The following is a 15,461-nucleotide window of genomic DNA, read 5'->3' on the forward strand; positions in this document are numbered from 1 at the left end:
CTTTGCAGCCACTTTCTGCCCCCCAGAAAAGTTCCAGCCCGCACAGGAGCCCCTGGCCGCGCCGCCTGCCCAGGAGGGGCCCTGCTGGAGCAGTGGGCAGGGCGAGGGGGGTCTCTGGAGCGGTACAGTGTGCTGTTGGCTTCTTTTCTCCTCTTCCCTCTGGGCAGCCTCTCAGAGGGCCCTTGGGGAAAAGGCGGGCCCGCGTCCCCGGATCCCCCCAGAGGCTCCCGGGCAGGTGGGGAGGGGCTGGGGTCTCCGAGAAGTCAGCGGAAGCAGCTTCCACTCCTCCCCAGCGCAGAGACCACCCTGGGCGCGCCCGCTCAGCTCTCCAGTGTGTTCCCAGGTCCCCGCGCCGCTGCCAGAGCAGGAGTTGGGAGCCTGTCGCAGCCCCACTCGCGGACGCCCCCGCTCGCCTCGCTCCCCACGCGGGCCAATCCCGACCAGCCCGGCCCCGGCCCAGGTGACTCGGGGGTCCCCGCCCTCGCCGGGCTGCCCGGACCCCGGGGCTGGGAGCTGGGGCGGGCACCACTGTTTATCCGGCGCGGACTCCGGAGGGGGCGGGGGCGGCCCAGAAGGCGCCGGCCCAACTCTGCAGGGCCGCACAAAGGCCGCTGTGTCCCGCGGGAGGAAAGTGCGGGCGGCCGCAGAGGCGCCGGGCAGCGAGAGGAGGGCGGAGCCACCGCGCGGGGAGCCGGGCAGGTGGACGCGCGCCGGGGGCAGCCCGCAGTGCCCCCTCTGCGGAGAAGTTGCCGTCCGGGCCGGGAGACCTACCTTCCGCCACTGCCCGCTCGCCCGGCCGGACAGGCTCCCCGCACGCTCGAAGCCCAGCCCGCCTGCCCAGCTGCTCCGCGAATGCAGCAAACGGCGCGGGAGCCCTGGGGCGGGGAGGGCGCGGGGAGCCGGCGAGGAGGAGGAGGAGGAGGAGATGGAGGAGGAGGAGGAGATGCAGGAGGAGGAGGAGGAGATGCGGGAGGAGGAGGAGGAGGAGGGCAGAGCGCCTGGGCGCCGGGCTCGCGGCCGCAGCTCAGCTGCACCCAGGCCGGCCCTCCCGGGCAGCGCAGCGCATCTCAATGAAGGGGCCGGATGCAGACGAACGTTCCGGCGGCTCGGGAATGAATAGCCGCCTTTGATTTGGGAGCCGAAGTAAATGCCAGCTCCCAGCCCCGGCTTTAAAAACAGTGGAGTGTTGGTGCCAGAGGAATGCGCGGCCCGGGTGCTGGTACGACACAGACTTTTGATGACTCACTGCAATGCAAACAAAGATGGCAGAAATACTGTACAGGAGGGGAGAATGCTTCCCGGTGCCACGGCAACTGAGACGGCCTGGAAATTTATGGTGCAGTTTTGCATATGAATTACCCAGTAAACTGCCTCCCGGCCTTCCAGGACAGCCCCAGTGTCAAAGCATTTAAACTATTCCAAACAGTCTGCAGAGCTGGCAGAGCTCAACTCCTCCAGTGCGGGCGGGCGGGGATGGGCAGAGGTGCTGGGGGAGGGGTCGAGGAGTCAGGACAGTTGGGGGGAGCCGGGTGAGGGAGGGAAGTCAGGGAAAGGGGGGGCAGGTACAGCAGGGGGTGAAGAGAGGCACCCCCTGAAACAGCAAGCGGCTGGTGGGCCAGGCAGCACCCCAGGTTCTGGGGGCCTCAGAGCTGTGTCCTCTGCCCAGGTGGTAGGCCTGGCAGTCCAGCCCCAGCACCCCTCCCCGCGTCCTCCTGGCACTTTACAAAAAGAGCAACTTTGTGACTGGGCAACCAGGAGCCAGAAGGGGCAGCCCCGCCTGAGAGGTCCCAGCAGAGGGCAAAGCAGCTGCCCACTCCTCCCGCACACTCCCGGCTGCAGCCACACAGGCTCCTGGCAGACCCACTGCTCAGCTGACACCAGCTGCACCTCCTGCCCAAGAGGTCCACAGCGTCTGGCCATTACTGAGTCTTTTCCGGGGAAGGGGCTGCCGTGCAGGGCTTGTGGTGGCCTCGGGACCCCTCCAGAGAATGTGCACCTCATCCTGGGCTCACACTACCCTCTGCTAAGCTGTGAGGGGCCCTGGGGCTGACCTCTGGACTGCCCGGCCCCAGTTTCCCTGCTGCCAGCTGTGACCCCAAGGAAGAGCACATTCCACCCAAAAGAAGGGGCAGGGTCCAGGCTGGAGGCTGCAAGGTGAGCCCCTCCAGCCTGGGCAGCCACCTCCACCACCCTCAGGGTAACGCTGGTAGCAGTATCCAGAGAGTACCGAACAGGCCTGGTGGGAGGCAATGTGACACCACCCTGCCCCTCACTCGAGGCGTCCCCCTGAGGCATCCGGAGACCAGAGAGGCCACCTGGCTCCTCCCTAGTCACACACCGTGGGCTCGCTCAGCTTCTCCAGATCAGACAAAAAGCCACTGAATGGGGATGAGAAGAGATCCAGGTGCAGGGAAGCTGCCGGGCAAAGGCCTGCGGAGGTGGCTTCGTGCCGGGCTCCTATAAGGGGTTGGTGCCGACTCAGTGGGACTGGGATGGGGGTGTCTACAGAAACATCCCCTCTCAGCCACTCAGATGAGCTGGGCCACCCCACCAGTCCAGGAGAAGCAGGGGACTCAGCCCCGCTGCCCTCCCTGCCATACCCTCCACCCTCACGTCCCCACCTAGTTGCTGCCTCCTCTCCAAGAAGTCTGCCAAGTGCCCTGGTAAGCTCGGCAAGGGCTGAATGCTGGACAAAGCCCAGGTGGTGGGTACAGGAGAGGGGCATGTGCCACCCAGTGACACAGTGCAGAGGACAGAGGCCCCGGAACAGCTCCCTTCACAGACCCATTGCTTCTACCACCAGGAGCCTCCCAGAGAGCCCATGGCTTCACCCCAAGTACAGGGGGGTAGGGATGTCTGAGTCAGACAGGGTCTCTTGTGCCATGAAAGGGGACAGGCAGAGGTCAACACAATGCACCGGCTCCTGGGGTCCCAACTGCCGGGACTGGGCAGGCCAGCAGCCAGGGCTCACACAGAGAGCAAGGGACAGTGTGGGCTCTCTGCCTGTCCCATCCAGCAGCAGCAAGAGGGTCCTGGCCTGTTGCCCACGTTGGAATTCTAGGTGCTGTGAGCCCCAGCCACTTCCTGTAAGGACACTGCCCTGGACGCTGAGCTGTGAACTGGGGTTAAAATTTACCCTCAGATGGCTCCTGGGGGTGAATGGAACAAGTTTGCGAAGCCCGCAGCTGCAGGCTCACCCAGAGTAAGCCGGTGATGCCTGCGACCTGCTCTGACCTGGGCGGGAGAGCAGCTCTCAGCCTGGCGTCCAGGTGGGCGTCTTAGCGCCCGGCCCAGTTCAGCCTGCGTCCACACCTCAGGGGCTGGAGCCCCAGGGCTTGGGGCCAGACCAGCTCTCTCAGAGAAGGGACCATTATTCCCTTTGAAGGTGATGGGGCTGTGTGGTCCCTGGAGATGGAGGAGAACTGGCACTTTTGCTGGCTTGTCCTCAGGCCACCTGCACCGGTGAGGCTGCAGCCCCACACCCCAGCCTGCCGAGAGCCAGGCAGGAGCTGGTTTTAGGTTGCTTTCTTGGAAGGCTCAAGAACAAAGCTGAACTTTAGGAGAAAAGAATAAAATAAAGGCTTGGCTCACACCTTTGGGGCCAGGAAAGCAGACGAGCAGACAGCTGACCCTCCTGCAGCAGCCGCAGAGGCACGAGGGCCCAGGTAGGCCCAGGGATGTGAGCAGGGCTGTTTGCTGAGGAGGGCGGGGCCCAGCCTGGCTCCAGACACCAGGGCTCCACACCCTTTTCTGCACAGTGGGGTCAGCCCTGCCCAGGACCATGTTCTCTGGTGACTCAGTTTCCCCACTGCTTCCTAAGCAACACCTCCTATTCTGTTTCCCTGCCTCAATGAGATTCACCACAGCCATTCGCTTATGGGAAGTTCTGCAGAGCCAGGCAGGAAATCAGAGGCCACCAATTCTATTTACCCCAGCCATCCTCAGAGTTGCAGCACCAACCCCCTCCTTCTCGAGATGCCCTTCAGAATGGAACCCACTTTGGGAAACCTCTGCAGATGAAGCCAGCTGGAGTCCAGCCCCTGCAGCTGTGCCCCACCCCAGGCAGACACACACAGAGGCCTCCCCCAGGAAGAAGAAAATATGGGTGGCTGGGCAGAGTGGGGGGGTTCTCTTCTCTGCAGAGCCTCACTTGAGGAAGGCTGAGATCCAGGCCAGGCCCGCCCTGGGGTTAGGGGTTGTCAACCACGATGAGCTCCACACCCAGCAACAGGCCGGTGAATTCGGGAGCCCTCGGGGAGGACAGGGGCTCGTTGGAGGCACAGCCAGACGTCCACATGAGTTGGGGCGATGTCTCCAGAACATACCCCTGCCTGAGTGTCTTCCTTGCAGGATTCACACAAGGACACAGGTTTCCATGCTAGTGCCAGGCCAGGGAACCTGGGTCCCGGTGTCAAGTACTCACGATCAGAGGCTCCAGCAGGTCCAGGACCCCTGAAGGCATCCCCTAGCCCAGAGGACTGGGACAGGGACAAGTTGGCAGTCCCACAGCAGGAACCCCTTTCCCAGGACCCAGCCAGCAGGCTCCAAGGTCTGAAGGTCTCGCTCAGAGTCCCCAGAAACCCCGCGCCCTCCACCCCCAGATTCTAAAGCACTTCCTAAGCCGGACACAGCAAACTAGAAGAATGCAGCCCTGAATTTCCGCAGGATCACAACTAGCAAGGGAAAGGGAGGCGAGAGAAATTAAATTAAATTAACTTGCAGGATTTAATTTTACCAATCTAATAAAGAGGTTCTGGACCTCGGCAAATGCACAACCATTAAACACACGATAGAGGAAGGGGAGAGGCGGGGCTTGGGAGACGTTCTGCAGAGGAGAGAGCCCCTCTATCCCCTATACCCCCAGCCAGGCCCACCCTTAAGCAGCCATGCCCCGGCCCCTCATGGAGACCGCCTGGCAGAAAGTGAGGACATCTCCTAAAAGGTCAATCGAAGGGGCTCCTGGAGTATATGGTGGTGTGGGGACAGGTCGGGCTGGCTGTGCCAGCTGCTCTGGAGTCAGCAGGAGCATACGGGGTGTCAGGAATGCAGTCTGGGAGCTGCTTCCCCAGGGACCTTGCCTGCCTCGGAGCGATGCCCTCCCTTTCCTACACAGCGCAGGCCCCAGGGGGATTTTCTTTGACCCCACACCTTCAGATGAAGGGCATTAAGGGGGACAAGGGGGCGGCAGGGGCCCTGGAGGTTAACCCTGGGGGCTAGAGGTGGCCCAGCTCCGGATGCGCCAGGGCCCCAGGGAGCTGGGTGAGGCACCAGCTTAGCCCTCAGGTTTGCATTAAACTTTTAAGACACCAGAAAGCAGAGCTGAGCTGCCCGGAGGCCTGGCTGCTAATGTATCCACCAGCTCCAAGCAGAGGAGATGCAGGAGCTCTGGGGCAGGGCCCTCAGTGGCCAGGAACTCCCCCCACCCCCACCCCAGAGCCCCCACACAAACCAGGATAGCGTGTGCCATGTGATCACCTCCCAGCCCCCAGCCCCTCCTCACTGGGCACACAGATGAGGAAACAGAGCTCACAGCTCGGAGGCAGCTGGACTAGGACCTGAACCCAGGCCCAGCCATCACTCTTCCTGGGTGGTCTCCGGTCATCAAGTCACAAGAGTCAGAGGGGGAGGCCTGGCCCTGCCCAACAGACCCCAGGTAGCCATGACCCAGACCTGCCAGAGCTCTCCAAAGCCTCTGCAATGGAGAGTTCCACCCAGCAGAGGGGCACACAGGCCCCCAGCTCAGTGTCACAGAGGTGTGGGGGTCTCCAGGATGACGAGCCCCCTCAGACTGTCACTGTCACTGTCACCCTAGCCTGGAGGTGGAGGAGAGCCCTGCAGGGCCAGACCCAGGTTGGGCTCTCTCCGTTCAGCTGGATCCCTAGGCGGCTTCTAACCCAGAGCACAAGCCGGGGCCAGCCTCAGCTGGGAGAGCTGGCGGTAACTGCACTCATGAACATCTGCCTGGAAGTTTTTTTCTCAAATGGAGAAGGGCAGCACTCCAGGACCTGCAAATCCACAATTAGGCTATCAGCCCTTCCCCGCAGCCACCCGTGGGAAGGCCCACAGATAGAGGGGACAAAGCCAGGGACACGGCAGGGGCCCCTGGACAGCACAGTCCCCAGCCTCCACCCCCAGGGCCCCAGGCAGGCCTCCAGCAGCTAGGACCATGGGGCAGCGCTGGGAGGATGCTCCATCACAGCAGCAGGCTCTGTGTCCAATAGGGCCTGGTGGGGTGCCCATGGGGTTGTCTCTGGTAAGGGTCTGGTCCAGGGGCCTGTGTGACTCAGCCAAGCCCTGCGCTTCTGAGGAATAACCTGAGCAGCCACTGCTCACCTGAGGCACGGCCCCCGGGCACCAACACGCGTCTGTAACCTTCACTAGAAGAATATTCTGACTTTCTTACCGATGAGGACTTAGGGGACAGACACCGCAACCAACAACAGGGATGGTTCCGAGGAAGAGGGACTCACAGGAAGGGGAAGGACAGGAGGGGCTGGGGCACCCCATTGAGCCCCCAAACCCACCCTGCGGCCCCACCCCAGCCAGCAGACCCACCGTGGTCACTGTGTGATGCTCCCTCAAGCCACAAAACATTCTAGAAGGTTTTCAAAGAATTAAACTGTGTTTTGAAAAGAGCCGACAGTCTCCCTCACCCATATTTGTAATTTAAATAACGTAAGCTTGAAGAGTGTCTCCCTTGGGCATAGTTTAATAACTTAAAAAGCTCCCGCCAGCACCAACGCAGGGCCCCCTCCTCCCCCAGGGCTGCAGCAGGGTCCTCCTGCACGGGCTCGGCCAGGTGGAAGCTGAGATCGGGGCTGCCCAGGCAGAGCGGCCAGGCAGGGGCAGTGCCCCCCTTGCTCGCCCACCCCCCTCTCGATGGCCTGGAGCCGCTGTGGCCTCATCACTACCACCTAGGCCCGGGGGTTGTGGAAGCCTGGGACCCCAGGCACCAGTGGCCAGAGGTGGGTGCTGGGAAGCAGTCTGGTGCCAGCCAGGCCCTGCCACCAGTCACCCAGCCCATTAAAGAAGGCGACTTCGTGGTACTCACTCATGGTTAATATTCATAGCTCTCCTCATTTGCATATCATGCCATAAATAGTCGAGGCGAGGTAAGACACAAAGCTCCCCTGCATTTCTAATTATGCTTAAAACTCTCATGTAAATCAGAGCGACACAGAAACACATCAGCCGCTGGGGGTGGGGGGCCCAACGATGCCTCCACCTGCCCGCCTCTGGACCCTGGTAAAGGGGATGTTGGCACCACCTCGGCCTGGAGCCAGGCAGTAGGGGACCTGGGCTGTTTCCTTGGGGGCACCAACCTCACCTTGCCTTTGCCCTAAAGGGCAAACTGCAGGGCAGACACCCATAGGACCTCACAGCCACCTCCATCCCTGTCCCACCCCACCCTGCCTGGACCCCACGCCCAGCCCAGGCCCTTCCCAGTCATGGACCCTGCATCCTATCCAAGGGGTCTCTGGCAGAAGCAGCAGGCACCTGCTCAGGAGGAGGCTCAGAGGTCCCCAGGGATCTGGCCATCCATGTACCCCCTGAACATTCCGATCCGGGACCTGGGCTTTCTCAGCTCTTCAGAAAGGTGACGTCAGACACACAGACATAAACGTGGGAACCACAGACTCTAGGGATGATGGGACAAGAGAGGAGGTGGGCAAAGGCTGAAATCCACCCCCCAGGTGCCATGCTCACCCCCCAAGTCATGAGCTCAATCCACCCCACCTCAGCATCGCACCATGTGCCCAGGTGACAAACCTGTGCAAGTATCCCCGAATCTACAACGAAAGTTGAAAAAAAGAAAAGGCTCAACTCACACAGCACCAGAGATTCAGAGTACCCCCACATGCACACTTCAGGCACCGCCTCACGCCGGGGCATGGGATTGGGCAAACATCCTGGGCAGAGCCCAAGCCTCTCGGGGGATGCGGGGCAGGATAGTCTCCTGACCGCCTCCCCACCCAGCAGACAGCACTGGCCCTGGACAAGCAGCCAAGGCCCAGGGGGAGGAGGCATGGCGCTGGCCCCTGGGCCCGGCTGTGCTATCTGCAGGGAAAGGCAGCATAGGGGCTGCAGAGGAAAGGCGCCAACTTGGGGGCAGGGAAGGTGCCAAGTCGGGGGCAAGGAAGGCGTGAGGTCGGGGGCAGGGAAGGAGCATGATTTGAACCCACATTGGAGCCTGAGACAGCCCCAACCCCGGCAAGCAGCTCGGGGACAATCACAGGGTCCCTGGAGACCAAGCTCCAGCCAGGACACCTGGGGGAAAACTGTCACCCAGTTAGCCTAGGAGCACGGCCATCCCCCGGGACTAGGGACACCCTCAGGGCTAAGGCAAAAGTGCCCAGGCCAGAGCTGCACAGGGGCTGCAGAGCTGAGCAAAGGGCACAGCCACGTTCGGTGTCCAGATGCGTGCAGCAGCCCGTCCGGAGCAGGGCCCTGAGGATATGCCAGGTCAGCACCTCCAGAGAGGAGCTGGCAGACCTGGTGCTCCTGAGAACGCATGGAGAGCGGCAGCCTGAGGGAAACCACCTGCACCCTGGCTGTGAAACCGCATCGGCTGCCTCCTGGGGTGTGTGGTCCAGACACTCAGGGACCCGGGGGACAGGGGGGACCCAGGGGGTGCCGAGGTCACTAGGCATTAAATAAAAGCCAAATCCTTGTCCCACAACGTGTCCAGGTTGGCAGGCCCAGCGAGGAACCTGAGCAGGCTGCCGGCTGGACTTCCCAGCCCACTGCAGGGACAGCCTCCATCTGGTTGGCCTCGGTTCTCTCTGCATGACAGGGACAGGGAAGAGACAATCTGTCTTGGGCAGGGCCACTGGCCACATGGGGACTGTTGGGCCTCTGTGCATGACCATGTGGCCGACAAGCATGTCACCTGGCTTCCCCAGCCCTCCTCTTGACCTGCTCCGTCAGAGTCCCCTGGGGAGTCCCCACCTCCCCGCCGAGTCAACTCGACCCTAACCCCTCCACCCTAACTCAACCGCAGCCAAGACCCACCCAGACGTCCCGACCGGAAGTGGGGTCTGCCGCCTGTCCCCTCCTTAGGGTACACCGGAAGCTGCCCCGGGGGACCTGCGGGAGACACAGGCCTGAGGGACACAGGGTGACCCCGCACTGCCATTACACAGGGATGCAGTGATGCCTGCTGCCCGCATCTGCCCTGGCAGCAGGCCCAGACCTATTTTTAAGTCCATTTACTAGAAATCCCACAAATTAAAGGAAATACGAATAATGTAGTAAGAATCCTGGGGGCCAAATAAAAGCAGCATATAATTGTCCGCGTGCTCCAGTGTGAGAGTCTTAACCACAAAACCCAGATCTCCCCAAAGCTCTTTTGCAACACTGAAGAATCTTGTGTAAAAGAGGGAAAAAAGGCGGGAGGCGGGGCAGGCTGCACTTGGCTCCAGGATCATGGGAAGCCCCTGGAGCTGGCTGGGCTGCCTTGAAGCCGGGGCCATAAAAGGTAATTACTGATATGAAAAATAAAGACCATAAATAAAACACCCAACTTCTACGGCTCAGGGATGGGAACGGCGAAACTGGCAGCACATAGTTCTTTCCAGAAGGCAGGGCCAGGCCGAGGCCCATCGCTCTCCCTTCCCTGAGGGTCAGCTCCACACAGGGCTGGGTGGGGGATGCCACCCTCCCTGATTCACCCAGTCCAGGCCCTGGCCTCAGAAGGCCAAATCCCATTTGACCCTCCCTGGCCAAGGCCAGACACCCCCCCCCCCCCCCCCCCCACTGCACGCTCAGCCCCACCAGGTCTCAGAGGTTGCCAGTGGGGGCAGCGGGACGTTCCTGGGTGAGGAGCGTGGAAAACACAGCCGGTGAGCACTGAGCCCTCGGGGACCCTTAGAGCCCTGGACATGTCCCCATAGCTCACAGCCTCCAGGCCTCAGCCCTCCCCTGCTCCCGTCAGACATGGCTCTCCAGGGGTCCGCCGGCTGACCAGAGCCTTCTCTGCATCTGAAAGCCCCCAGCACAGCCAACCCCTGAGAGACTGTGGGTTCCCTCTCTCCTGGCTCAGACACTGGAGGTCACCAGGCCCAGTTCCCGGGCAGCCCCTCTCACTCAGGAACTGTGGCCATTGAGGGGTCCATGGCATTTGGCCGCAGGAAGGGGCTGGAGGCAGAGGGAAGGCAATGGGGGGAAGGGTGGATGGATGGGCTGTGCTGATCACACCCAGAAGGATACGCAGTTCACGTTCGGGGGCTAAGACTCTGTGCAGCCCCCACCTGCACCCAGCAGGTCTACGCAGTCCCCAGCCCTAGCCCCAGCCCTCATATAGCCAGGGGGCAACGCCCTTCTGAGACGAGGATCAGAGGTCTATCTGGCAAGGAGACCCCAGGTAGGTGGGGACAAGCCCTGGAAGCAGAGGAAAGCAAGCTCAGGTACGCAGCAGCCATTAAGAAAAGTGAGGCCGGTGTTGTGGCCCATGCCTGCCTTGGGAGGCCAAAGCGAATCACCTGAGGTCAGGAGTTTTGAGACCAGCCTGGCCTACATGGCAAAATCCCGTATCTATTAAAAATACAAAAATTGGCCAGGTGAAGTGGCTCACACCTGTAATCCCAGCAGTTTGGGAGGCCGAGCGAGTGGATCACGAGGTCAGGAATTCAAGACCAGACTGGCCAACAAGGTGAAACCCTGTCTCTAGTAAAAAACACAAAAATTAGCTGGGCATGATGGCTTGTGCCTGTAATCCCAGCTACTTGGGAGGCTGAGATAGGAGAATTGCTTGAACCAGGACCCAGGAGGCAGAGGTTGCAGTGAGCCGAGATTGTGCCACTGTACTCCAGGCTGGGCTACAGAGCAAGACTCCATCTCAAAAAAAAAAAAAAATACAGAAATTAACCAGGCGTGGTGGTGGGCTCCTGTAATCCCAGCTACTCAGGAGGCTGAGGCAGAAGAATCGCTTGAACCTGGAAGATGGAGGCTGCAGAGAGCTGAGATCACACCACTGTACTCCAGCCTGGGCAACGGAGTGAGACTCAGTCTCAAAAAAAAAAAAAAAAACTTAAAGAGCTATGCCCTCATTGGCTAGCAGATACTGTGCAACTTCACAAATCTAACACTGTTAGAACTCCCAGAATATAATAAAACTGTAGGCCTGGCTTGGTAACTCAGGCCTATAATCCCAGCACTTTGGGAGGTCAAGGCAGGAAGATCACTTGAGTCCAGGAGTTTGAGACCAGCCTGGGCAACACGGTGAGACCTCATCTCTACAAAAAATTTAAAAATTAGCCGAGTGTTGTGTTGTGCAACCTGTGGTCCCAGCTACTCGGGAAGCTGAGGCGGGAGGATCACTTGAGCCCAAGAGATCGAGGCTGCAGTGAGCTATGACTGCACTACTGCACTCCAGCCTGGATGACACAGTGAGACCCTGTCTCAAAAAAAAAAGACAAAAGTAAATCCTAATCCCTAAAAACTACTAGAACGAGCGAACACGCACAGCAAGACTGCAGAACATAAACTCAGTACACAAAAATCACAAGTATTTCTCCACACTTGCAGTGAACAATCTAAAAATACAATCAAGTAAACAATTCCACTTACAACAGCATCAAAAAGCATAAAATACATAGGAATATATTTCACAAAAGCAGTGTAAAGCTTCTACTTTGAAAGCTGCAAAACTGTTGAAAGAAATGAAAGATCTAAATAAATGAGGAGATATCCATGTTCATGGGAGGGGAAGACCTAACATGATTAACATCTTCCTTAATAACGTTAATTAAGGAATATACCCCAAATTGATCTAGATTCAATGCAATCTCTACAAAATTTCTGGTTAATTTCTTTGCCGGTATTGAGGAGCTGATGCTCAAAATCCATGTAAATGTGCAAGGGACCCAGGATAGCCAAAACGATATTGAAAAAGAGGAGCAAAGTTGAGCAGTCACACCTCCCAATTTCAAAATGTGTGATGAAGCTACTGTCATCAAGATGGCGTGGTGCTGATCTAAGCACAGACTTAGATCAATGGAAGAGAAGTGAGTCTATAAAGATATTCACGTGTCTGCAGTCAATTAATTTAACAAGAGTGCCAAGACCATTCAATGGTAAAAGAATCGTCCTTTCAAAACATGGTGCTGGGACAACTGGATATCTACATGCAAAAGAATGAGGCTGGACCCTTCCCTCACACCATATACAAAAATTAACTTAAAATATTTCAAGGGCCTATATGTAAGAGCTAAAGCTATAAAATTCTTAAAAGAAGACATGGGGGTAAATCTTTGTGGTCTTGGGTTAAACAATGGTTTATTAGATATGACACCAAGAGCAAAGTAACAAAAGGGAAAAACCACGAGGCCAGGCATGGTGGCTCACGCCTGTGATCCTACACTTTGGGAGGCTGAGGCAGGAGAATCACTTGAGCCCAGGAGTTCAAGAACAGCCTGGGCAACATAGTGGGACCTTATCTCTGTAAAAAATAAAAAGTTAGGCTGGGCGAGGTGGCTCATGCCTATAATCTCAGCACTTTGGGAGGCTGAGGTGGGCGGATCACTTCAGGTCAGGAGTTCAAGACCAGCCTGGCCAACATGGTGAGCCCCGTCTCTACCAAAAACACAAAAATTAGCCAGACGTGGTAGCACACGTCTGTAGCCCCAACTACTCAGGTGGCTGAGGCAGAGAATTGCTTAAACCTGAGAGGCAGAGGTTGTGATGAGTCAAGATTGCACCACTGCACTCCAGCCTAAGCAACAGAGCAAGACTCGGTCTCAGATAAACAAACCAATAATACAAAATTAGCCAGGAGTGGTGGTACATGCCTCTAGTCCCAGCTATTCAGGAGGCTGAGGTGTGAGAATCACTTTAACCTAGGAGGCTGAGGCTACAGGAAGGGGCTGGAGCCATGATCACACCACTGCTCTCCAGCCTGAGCGACGGAGACCCTGTCTCCAAAACAACACAACAAAACAAGCAAAAAAGAAAACCCAGATGAACTTCCTCAAAATTTGAAAATCTTGTGCTTCAAAGAATACCGTAAAGAAAGTAGAAAAAGGCTGGGCATGGTGGTTCACACCTTTGTGTGAGGGATTTGGCTCACACCAAATTCCAGTACTTTGGGAGGCCAAGGTGGGTGGTTCACCTGAGGTCAGGAGTTTGAGACCAGCCTGACCAATACGGTCTCAAACTAAAAGTACAAAACTAGCTGGGTGTGGTGGTATGTGCCCATAATCTCAGCTACTGGGGAGGCTGAAGCAGGAGAATCACTTGAGCCCAGGAGGTAGAGGTTGCAGTGAGCCACAGACATGCCACTGCACCCAGCCTGAACAACAGAGTAAAACTCTGTCTCAAAATAAATAAATAAATAGAAAGTAAAAGGAAACCGAAGAATAAAAGGGACTATCTGCCAACCATACAAGGGACTTATATCCGGAATATATAAAGAACTCTGACAACAATAAGAAGACAATCCAATTTAAAAATAGGCAGAGCATCTGAAGAGATATTTCTCCAAATACTATACACAAATGTCCAATATACACACGCAAAAATACTCAGCATCATTAGCCATCAGGGAAATGCAAATCAAAACCACAAAGAGATACCACTTCATACCCACTAGAACAGCTATAATAGAAAAGACGGAAAACAAAGGTTGGTGGAAATGTAAAAAGATGTAGCAGGAATATAAAATGTTAAAGCCACTGATTTCCGTGAGTCTGCAATTTCCTCAAAAGATCAAACAGAGTTACTACATGACCCAGCAGTTCCAACCCTAGGGATGAAGCCAAGAGGAAGAAGAGCAGGCACCACGCTGGAACGTGTTCACAGAGTGTTCCTAGTGGTGTTACTTGCAATAGCCAAGAAGTGGAAATACCCACATGTCCATCACGTGCCAAATGGGTAAGTAACACATGGAATATCCACACGAGGTCATTCAGCAATAACAGGAATGAAGTACTGACATCGCGAGGATGAGCCTTACACCAAGTGAAACATTACACTGAGTGTAAAAAAAAAATGTCGGTCACGAAAGCCCACATATGATGAGATTCCATTTATATAAAATGTCCAGAACAGGTCATTTAAAAAGATTTTTAAAAAAAAAGAGATTTGTAGTTGCCTAGAGCTGGGAGCAGTGGGGCTGAGGGAGGGATGCGGGATGAAAATGACTACAAAAGGATGGGTTTTTAGGGGGTGAAGATGTTCTAAAATTCATTACAGTAATGGTTGCATAACTCTAAATACAGACGTGTTGATGGACAATGGGGATGTACTCTGAGAAATGCATCATTAGGTGATTTTGCTGTTGTGCAAACATCACAGAACACACTGAAACAAAGCTGGACAGCACCGCCTCCTGCACACGGAGGGTCTGTGGCACAGCCTGGTGCTCCTGGGCTATAAACCTGCACAGCATGTGCCTGCACTGAACAGTGCAGGCAAGCGAACACAAGGGGAAGCATTTGTACATCGAAACACAGAAAAGGTGCAGTAAAAACACAGGATAAAATATTAAAAATGGCACATTGTATAGGGCACTTTTTTGTTTTTTCTTTTTTGTTGTTTTTGTTTTTTTGTTTTATCAGGGTACTTATTATCAGGAACGGAACTTGCAGGACTGGGCGTTGCTCTGGGTGAGAGAATGGGAAGGCCTGGGACATTACTATACACTGATAAAGATGGTATAGACACTGTACATTTAGGCTACATAAAATTTATCTTTTTCAAAAAAGTAATTGTGCAGCTGGGCATGGTCACTCATGCCTGTAATCCCAGCACTTTGGGAGGCCGAGAAGGGTGGATCACCTGAGGTCAGGAGTTCAAGACCAGCCTGGTCAACACGGCAAAACCCCATCTCTACTAAAAAATACAAAAATTAGCCGGGCGTGGTGGTGCTCACCTGTAATTTCAGTGACTCAGGAGGCTGAGGTGGGGGTAAAACTTAAACCCAGGAAGCAGAGGTTGCAGTGAGCCGAGATCACACCACTGCACTCCAGCCTGGGAAAAAAAAGTGAAACTGTCTTAAAAAAAAAAAAAAAAAGAATAGTGCAGTGACATTATGATGGCTATAATGTCACTAGGCAACAGAACTTTTCAGCCCTATTATAATCTCATGAGAGCACCACTGTACATGCTGTCCATTGTTGACTGAACTGTTGTTATGCAATGTGTGACCATATACTAAAAAACCCTGAATTGTACAATGTATAAGTGAATTGTATGGCATGTAAATTGACCCAATAAATATGTTATTTCAAAAAAAATATACAAATAAATCAAAATGAAATTTTTTTTTAAATCGAGTGGCTCACAGGAAGGCAGGAAAAAGAAACAAAAGACAGAATAGAATCAAAAAAGAAAATAGGAGACAGGCCTCAGCACATCAATAATTCCATTAAATGTAAATGATCTAAATACACCAATTAAAAGACAGATTTCTATAACACCTTTTTTTTTTTTTGAGATGAGTTTCACTCTTGTTGCCCAGACTG

At 55.6% G+C, this 15,461-nt stretch overlaps 1 protein-coding gene across 5 annotated transcripts in view; it reads right to left on the reverse strand.

Annotated features, from left to right (window-relative positions):
- NACC2 (NACC family member 2) overlaps window positions 1-15,461 on the reverse strand; it is an 84,929-nt gene that overhangs the window by 44,981 nt on the left and 24,487 nt on the right. The window contains exon 1 of one of the 5 annotated variants that reach the window (XM_035262722.3): window positions 772-856. The exons of 2 other annotated variants lie outside the window; for them this stretch is intronic. The gene's annotated coding sequence lies outside the window, so the exon portion shown is untranslated. Of the gene's footprint in view, window positions 1-305; window positions 509-771; window positions 857-15,461 lie in introns of those variants that run through there. 2 more of the 5 variants (XM_035262729.3, XM_035262728.3) reach the window with 2 other exon arrangements.

Source organism: Callithrix jacchus, chromosome 1, assembly GCF_049354715.1.
Source record: "Callithrix jacchus isolate 240 chromosome 1, calJac240_pri, whole genome shotgun sequence".
Classification (NCBI taxonomy): Eukaryota; Metazoa; Chordata; class Mammalia; order Primates; family Cebidae; genus Callithrix; species Callithrix jacchus.